This window comes from Protomyctophum parallelum, assembly GCF_964188405.1.
Source record: "Protomyctophum parallelum genome assembly, chromosome: 11".
In the NCBI taxonomy this organism is placed as follows: Eukaryota; Metazoa; Chordata; class Actinopteri; order Myctophiformes; family Myctophidae; genus Protomyctophum; species Protomyctophum parallelum.
The window spans coordinates 5,103,483-5,113,153 of record NC_139707.1 but is presented as its reverse complement, the minus strand read 5'-3'; the positions used below and the strand labels follow the sequence as shown (position 1 = coordinate 5,113,153).

At 42.3% G+C, this 9,671-nt stretch overlaps 1 protein-coding gene across 1 annotated transcript in view; it reads right to left on the bottom strand.

The window, feature by feature from the left end:
- Nucleotides 1–9,671, bottom strand: part of tns1b (tensin 1b) — a 322,987-nt gene that overhangs the window by 293,809 nt on the left and 19,507 nt on the right.

The following is a 9,671-nucleotide window of genomic DNA, read 5'->3' as shown; positions in this document are numbered from 1 at the left end:
TGGCCACCGGCTCTGGTCCATTGCTACTGGTGTGGAAATGGCGGCAATGCCGGTGGCCGGCCGCATGCGTTAGCCTTAGCGTTTAGCTGCAAGCTAGCCCCGGTCCTGCAAGCTAGCCCCGGTCCAGTTAGCAACGTTAGCATCTCGTTACTGTCAACTGGTGTGGACAGTGACACCGGGTGTCTGTTTCTCTCGCTTGTGTGCGTGCATGCGTGCGAGTAAATTTAAGCGTGTACATAATTTATTTGCACGCGTGTGTGTGTGTGTGTGTGTTCGTGCGTGTAAATAAATATATAAAAAAGAACATGCAGCTCAACTGTTGAATAAAGGAGAGGATGCTAAATTGACTAAGGCTAAAAGCATGAAGTAAACTGACCCTGTTGAATAACCAAACCAAAACATTTTTTTTTTTGCATTGGGCCTGTTGCTTGCAGAAACAAGCTGGTCTGTTTAAAAAAAATCACACCCATATGAAGTGAGCGGCGCTCTTAACATCATCCATTCATTGTCATTCCATTTCATCCCATTCTTGGGAATTTAATGTAGGACAAAAATGGCTGATATATGACATTAATTCTCCATTCATTGTCAATGGTATTTAGGACAAATCTAGACTATAACTGAATATATGAGGGGCTGGTGCTCCTCAAATTGTTGTTGTATGTCTATGATCATCTGTCATTTGAGTGGTGTACACAGCTGTGTGTGTGGGTCTGTCCCTGTGTCCCTGGCTGTGTACGAGTGTTTTAGTCCTTTATGGCATTGAAATGGTTGGTCGCATGCAGAATTTAAATGGCCAATCTACAAGCTCACAACTTGTTGCAGCACAGGGCTTGTGCTTGTAATTCTGCTATTTTCATGATGCGACCAAGAATAAAATGACTTGTCCCTTAGTACAGTGGTTCCCAGGGGTCCTTGAGGCAGTTCCAGGGGGTCCCCAGCTATAATGATAGTTTTAAACCAAATGAACCTTTATGTGTCTGTAACTCGGAGAGTAACGGGTCCATTAGGTTTCATTTGTACACTCTCAGAGTTATATTAACGTTGATTTTACAATATACATTGGGGGTCCCAGAGATATAAATCCCATTGAATGGGGGTCCGTATAGACTAATGCATGTCAAACTGGGGGTCCTTGAAATTAAACGGGTTGAGAATCACTGCTAGAGCCTTAAAAACCTTCTCTTATGAAATGTGATGAGGTCATTTGGGCAATTGGCTAAGCCCAAATATAGCCCAAGGAGTGTTTTTAGTGCCACACTAATGTCATATGCCAAACTAATGTCACATCGGCCCAACATTTTGTGTTGTCACGATCCAAGTTGGCTTTGTTCGCTTGCAGACAGGGCTCCAGACTAAATACATGACCGTATCACTGATAAGGTCATGTATTTATATATTGGTGATAAGTTATCACAAGGGTTATCACAAAGGATTTCTTGGCTGAAGCATAAACGCCTTAAATTAAGCACATAACATGGAATATTTCTCACTCACACACATTCTATAAGCTACCTGGCCTTGGCATGATTATTATAATTAATTAACCTAATAGTGCATTTTTTATTTGGCTATATGAAACAGAAATGAGACACACCCCTTACCTTCTGCATGGTCATGTTCAACCTCAACATGGCCAATAAGGATAACATTGAGGTGCCCACCGAATTCATAATCCTTGCCCACTTTGCTCCTGTCTTTTCTTTATGAAACCGCAACATGTGAAAGCTGATGTGCTTTTATTATATTTATTGTTTATTGTTTATAAGGGAAAAGTTTCTGAAAGTCTCAGCCTGCATATTTCCATGTGCTGAAAATAGACGATCTACAAGCTCACAAACGCCTCTTTCTCTCTGTAGGTCCACATGCTGTTCTGGACGGACTGACCTTTGGCCCTCTGCAAGTCAGACTCTCCACTGAGGCCCACATGCTGTTCTGGAAGGACTGACCATTGGCCCTCTGCAAGTCACTCTCCACTGAGGAAAGGCAACTCAGGCATACCTTGTAAGTAATGGTAATAGATCACTCCATTACATCGCCATACTTGATTCAAAGCGTGATCAACTGATTTTAGACTTTTTGCATGCAGAAACTAGCCGATCTACAAGCTCACAAACGTCTTGTGCCTCTTTCTCTCTGTAGGTCCACATGCTGTTCTGGACGGACTGACCTTTGGCCCTCTGCAAGTCTTACTCTCCACTGAGGCCCACATGCTGTTCTGGAAGGACTGACCATTGGCCCTCTGCAAGTCACTCTCCACTGAGGAAAGGCAACTCAGGCATACCTTGTAAGTAATGGTAATAGATCACTCCATTACATCGCCATACTTGATTCAAAGCGTGATCAACTGATTTTAGACTTTTTGCATGCAGAAACTAGCCGATCTACAAGCTCACAAACGTCTTGTGCCTCTTTCTCTCTGTAGGTCCACATGCTGTTCTGGACGGACTGACCTTTGGCCCTCTGCAAGTCAGACTCTCCACTGAGGCCCACATGCTGTTCTGGACGGACTGACCTTTGGCCCTCTGCAAGTCTTACTCTCCACTGAGGCCCACATGCTGTTCTGGAAGGACTGACCATTGGCCCTCTGCAAGTCACTCTCCACTGAGGAAAGGCAACTCAGGCATACCTTGTGAGTAATGGTAATAGATCACTCCATTACATCGCCATACTTAATTAAAAGCGTGATCAACTGATTTTAGACTTTTTGCATGCAGAAACTAGCCGATCTACAAGCTCACAAATGTCTTGTGCCTATTTCTCTCTGTAGGTCCACATGCTGTTCTGGACGGACTGACCTTTGGCCCTCTGCAAGTCAGACTCTCCACTGAGGCCCACATGCTGTTCTGGAAGGACTGACCATTGGCCCTCTGCAAGTCACTCTCCACTGAGGAAAGGCAACTCAGGCATACCTTGTGAGTAATGGTAATAGATCACTCCATTACATCGCCATACTTAATTAAAAGCGTGATCAACTGATTTTAGACTTTTTGCATGCAGAAACTAGCCGATCTACAAGCTCACAAATGTCTTGTGCCTATTTCTCTCTGTAGGTCCACATGCTGTTCTGGACGGACTGACCTTTGGCCCTCTGCAAGTCAGACTCTCCACTGTGAGGCCCACCTGCTGTTCTGGACGGACTGACCTTTGGCCCACTGTGAGGCCCACATTCTGGACAACTGACCACTTGGCTGCTCAGTAAGTGTTGAATGCCAGAGTGGAAATGCAAAGACTGTGGTGTTACCAAATCAAGAAGGTCGGAGCTTCTCAAGCATTACAGACTTGATCATATACAGTTTGGACGTGGCAATAAGTACCCATGCACATATGCAACCTGCCCTTGCTCCTATAGATCCTGGAATTCCCTGAAGTCTCATTTGTCAAGGAATCACAGTCGACTTACCACTGAAAATCCTGAACAGAGAACTTTGTCATGCCTTTTGTGTGAATATAAAGACAGCACAACTTTGAAAGAGTATTTGTATCACATTGCACAGCATTTGCAAAAACTTGAAACTGTTACATGTATTTTTCAAGGGTGTCAATATAAGACAAATATTTCTGGATCCTTCAAGACTCATAAGTACAGAAAACACAACAAATGTTCTATAAATGATTTAAAGCCTTGCATTGCTCAGAGTTTGAGGCCAGACCCTAGTCATCCCTCTGAAGCCAACATTTGACTGATTACTATGTTCTTTAATGTCCTACAGTATATGACATAGAGAGCAAAAATATGAAGAAGGGTGAACCTTACAGTAAAAGCTGTAACATCTTGTGTAAACTCATACATTGGAGCAAGGTTAACTGTGAACCTTACAAATCACACTCACACTAGAGCAAGGTTAACTGTGAGCCTATTATAAATCACACTAGAGCAAGGTTAACTGTGAGCCTTAAAAATCACATTCACACTGGAGAAAGGTTAACTGAGCCTTAAAAATCACATTCACACTGGAGAAAGGTTAACTGAGCCTTAAAAATCACATTCACACTGGAGAAAGGTTAACTGAGCCTTAAAAATCACATTCACACTGGAGCAAGGTTAACTGTGAGCCTTAAAAATCACATTCACACTGGAGCAAGGTTAACTGTGAGCCTTAAAAATCACATTCACACTGGAGCAAGGTTAACTGTGAGCCTTAAAAATCACATTCACACTGGAGCAAGGTTAACAGCCTTAAAAATCACATTCACACTGGAGCAAGGTTAACTGTGAGCCTTAAAAATCACATTCACACTGGAGCAAGGTTAACTGTGAGCCTTAAAAATCACACTCACACTGGAGCAAGGTTAACTGTGAGCCTTAAAAATCACACTCACACTGGAGCAAGGTTAACTGTGAGCCTTAAAAATCACACTCACACTGGAGCAAGGTTAACTGTGAGCCTTAAAAATCACATTCACACTGGAGCAAGGTTAACTGTGAGCCTTAAAAATCACATTCACACTGGAGCAAGGTTAACTGAGCCTTATAAATGTTTTAAATGGAATGTGTGCAAGTAGTTGGAGCCTTTGCCTAAACATCAGCCAAAAAGTTTTTTGTTTTTCAAATGTTGCTGCCGTTATCAAAGGGAAACTGTGGGTTGGTTGTTAGGGGTGTGTGTGTACTCAAACTGACTGACTTGTTATATTTGCTGGATCTTTATTTATTCTTATTTGCTGCTATTTTTAACCCATTCTGTACGGGAAACCGTTTGGTGTTTTAAACATTGTTATAATTTAGCTATTGAAATGGGTTAAGGGACTCCATTACAAGGAAAAGGTGACACCATTGGCTGCTAGCAAGACTATTGGTGAATTTGAAACAGTTATGCTGGACCTCCATTATGGGTCCTTTCCAGCACACACCTGAGTACTTGTGATGTTTTCCTCAAATTTAATTTGATGTCAATTGTACATATAGAAAAATATCACAAACGTTCAAGCAGTATCACGATTCATGATGTCCTCACAATATTGCGTTTTTTTCTTTTTCTCCAAGTTAACCGTACAACCACCTCACATACAAAGTAACACAAATAGGATGTCTGAATATTAAATATGTCTACGATATTTATCACCATATCGTCCACCCTGAATATCACTGTTGCAGGTCACAGATGTCCTTTGTTTTTGCTAAATTGTTCTTATGGCCACAAAACAGACTGTTTAGACTGTTTGCACAGGGCACTTTGTTTCAAAATGCACTTCCATACATGTGTTCTGAAAGATAAATAAATGTTAATGTTATATGAATATACATTTGTGTTTCTGTTGTTTCAAGTATATTTTTCAACTTGGAGTAAAGTATTATTTTTTACTTGGGTTGATTTAAAAAAACCACTTTGTTTTAATGCATTATTTTAACTTAAGGTAACGTAAGATATAAGCCTAAACGAAAGTGAAAAAACAAGTTCATACAAAGCAGTTTTTTTAACTTAAGGTAACTTAAGATATTGGCTTAAACGAAAGTGAAAAAACAAGTTCATACAAAGAGAGTACATTGGTTCAATTAAAAAATCTGATTTGATTAGAATAAAAAATATTCATTGGTCGGAAGTACTTATTTCATTTAAACTAAGTGAATATATTTGCTTTGTATGAAGGTATTTTTCTTATTTGAGATAAAGTAAATATATTACATGTAACTAGTTGACGGAGGTATTTTAGTTTGATCCAATTGAAGAATTTTTTCAGTGAAGGCTACTACAGTGAAGTCGGTTAACGGAAGTTGTTTTAGGCTATGTGGGGGATTATCTAACGAGGTATCATTTGAGTGGGAAAAACCTTACATATACAAAATAAATTATACTACATTTTTAATAGGGTCAATATAAGTAAAATAATATAGCCTTTCCATATAGTTAGTATAATTTTATATTTTTCCAAAAAGAACACAAACAGCATAATACAAGCCTAAGGCAACTATTACAATTGTAAAGGTTATTTGCAGTAGTTGTACATACCGCAGTGTGTTTGAATCTGCAGACAAGGCTCTAGCCTTGTCCCCCCCCCGCCCCCAGCCCCTCCCACCCCTCACTGGGGAGAAATCGGGTAGGAAAAACGGGGACGCGTGCAGTACATGTTGCATTGGTCATTGCACGCAGTAACACGCCGTCTGCCCAGAGCACACGCACGCATAGGAGGCCTTAAGTATGTTTCACCAGTTTCAATTGAAACGGGCCTCCACCCTCAGGGGGGGCCTCAACAAAATAATGATGTCATAGGTATGTGGGGGCCTCGTATTTGGTCTTGAAACCATAGACTGTAAAAAAAATATGGACAAAGCGTTCCCCGGGTCTAACATGGACGTAAAATGAAGCCTGTTATTCCTGCACTGTAAGTCGCCATCTTTCTAGATCCGTTTGGGCCCAGCTGGCCATTGGCTGGCTCTGTTTTGGCCCAGCTGGCCATTGGCTGGCCCAGACACGAGGCGGGACTTCCCCCCTTCTTCTCCGTTGGTTTTTATTTTGACTCGAGTGGGAGGGGAATCCCGATCATAGACTGTAACGGTAGCCACGCCCCTCAGAACATGTGCGACTTTATGGTCATTTTTTTAATAAATGGGACCATAATTTTCCAAAAAGAATATTATGACATTAGAAATGAGACTTTAAACTAGTGACTGGAAGCTGAAAGTATTCATGACCATGTTTATTAAGGTAATACAGTCTAGGTGAAGTTGGGCCCAAATACATGGACTTCTATGGGGCTATGGGTTTTTCTGGGTCCAATGACAGCGCCACAACAGGCCATTATATGAACTTTCAGGAGTTTCAGGCTTCACAAAATATCTGTCTGACTGCCCCCCTGCTTGAAACGGGCCTCCAGATTCCTAAGGCCGCCCCTGAGAACATGACACAAACACACCAAGCTGGCCATAGGGGGCGCTAGCTCCCCTCAAAGAGCCAGAATGCAAAATGCTTGTCATTCAGCCTCACTTTGAGGACTGTCTCTCACACAGCGATATGGAGACAAATATCGCACCCGCGTGACGTGAGCGGCACTGTTATCACCATACATCACAATCCGTGCTCAGCCAGTCAGCTTGAGCACATTCCGCACACGCGCACACACACACACACACACACACACACACACACACACACACACACACACATACACACACACACACACACACACACACACACACACAGCCTCAAAATACAACACAGCTCAGTGTTAGGGAACGCTGTAGCAATTTACAATTTAGGCATTTAGCAGACGCTCTTAATCCAGAGTGATTTACATTAAGCAAGAACAAAAAAGCCTGGGAATACATCACATAAAAAGCATTTATCATGAAACATGCGTAAGCTAAGAATGTAACAGTGGAATATCTATATAATGAAACTATATTATAAACTATACATATATACTATACTATGCTATACGTGTGGAAGACCCATAGATCCATAGACCCCAAGGTAGCCGCAATGAAGTAATAAATATAGCAATAGAGTTCAAAGGTTGCACTAATTGGCGTCGTTAAGGCGTGCATGGCAACAGTTTGTGTCTCGTGTGATTTCACACCAGAAGATATAAGATGATGCACCGTGTTGAAAGTGACTGTAGAGTAGACGTCGAGAGAGAGACAGACAGACAGACAGACAGACAGACAGACAGACAGACAGACAGACAGACAGACAGACAGACAGACAGACAGACAGACAGACAGACAGACAGACAGACAGACAGACAGACAGAGCAATGTTGTCTTGGACCGTTTCCAAAGCAGGAGGACCAAAGCGATTCTATCATGCTGCTGTAGCAGTGAGGAACAAACTGTATTCCTTTGGAGGCTACGGTTATGGAAGGACCTTCAACAACATGGGACAGATGGATGTCCATGTCTTCAACACAGTGTCTTTATGCTGGAAGAAGTTACCTCCAGTGGAACCAGGAAGAGGAGATGGTGACCTTGAGGTTCCATCCATGCGCCGGGGCCACACAGCTGTGTTGGTTGAAGATACAGTCTACATCTGGGGGCCTTACTGCAATGTGCTTTATGCATTTGATGTTGACTCCCACAGATGGTTCCAACCCAGGATTTCTGGGACTGTTCCAGAGACAAGGAGGTACCACTCAGCCTGTGTGTTGGAGAAGGTCATGTTTATCTATGGAGGACAGACCAAGCTGACTGGAAGCACTAATGACATGTACAAGTTGGACACCAGCACAATGGTCTGGTCTTTAATTAACACCAGAGGAACTCCACCTCCTGATTCAACAGCTCACTCTGCCACCATCATTGGTACCAAGATGTTTGTATTCGGGGGGGACAACAACACCATCATAGTGTTTGACACAGAGACCAACGTCTGGCTGGACACACCTTCTGCACAACTTCTACCAGGACGACGCTGGTGTCATTCAGCATTTACCTACAATGGAGAGCTGTACATATTTGGTGGCTGGAACGGTAACCAGAACTTCAATGATGTGTGGAAATTCAGTCCAGAGACCTTCTCCTGGAAGAAGGTTGAGCCCAAGGGGAAGGGACCATGTCCAACGTATGGTATGTGCTGTTGCATTGTGGGAGATCGTATCATCCTCTTTGGAGGAATAAAAGGAGATGACACTATCTCTGACGAGCTGTTCATCTTAGACTTGAGTCCTAGTCTTAAGACGTTATGTAAGCTGGCAGTTATTCAGTACGCTCTGGACCAATCAGAACTCCCACACAACATCAGGTGGGAACTGGCAGCCATGGCAACCAACGACAACAGACGACAACAACAACCGAGACCACATTCCAGACGAAAGAACAGCAGAAAGATCAAGAAATGATGGATCAACATCTCATCCCACCTGATGGTGAGCCACCTCTCAGCATATCTTACTGAGATTCAAACCTCAGGAGACTCCTTCTCTCCAGACAGGCTCTCTAACCATTCAGCTAGGCATCAAACAATGACAATTGTTCCGTCCAACACAACACGGTGGAAACACAAACCTGTGTCTGTATGTTCCAAACTGAACACGGTGGAACTCTCTTTATTTCTATGATCTTTTTTTATTTAAAGGACCAAGCAGTCCTGAAAGGACTTGGTCCTTTATTGTTATTGTTAGGGTATTTTCCTTCTCCTTTTGCCAAAAAAATAATAATCGCGAAACTCTGCCTACAGAAGAAAAAAAATCTTAAAGACTATCTGGTACACAGCAAGCTAATCAACACCAGCACGCCAGAGACTAGAATAATTCAAACCCAAACAAATAGTTAAAAATAGAACTACAAAACGCATGTTGGAGATTAAACAACAGATAACAGCCAGCACCAGCAACTGTGTTTATTTACAATGTCGGAGAAACAGGTAAAACAATAGCTACAAGGCTGAGACAACACAAATACAATATTAACAATGCCAAAAAGGCAACTAAAAGGATTGTTCAACATTACATGGCACATGGCATTGAAGCTCTAAAAGTATCTGGACTTCAACACAATCCCAAATGGACAGAAGGACAAAGACGTTTTCCTGGAGGTTTAAACATGCCAAAATATTAGACAAGTTGTTTTGATTTTGTACCAAAACTCCACAGCCATATACATGCTAAACACAGCCAACAATCAATGGAAATCAGACTTTAGCTGCACATTCCACACCAAGCCAACCTGGGACACGAAGCAAGAGTGTACAGTGCACTGAAGTCCCCTCAGTCAACCCCCGCCACTCTTGGCCCTCTCT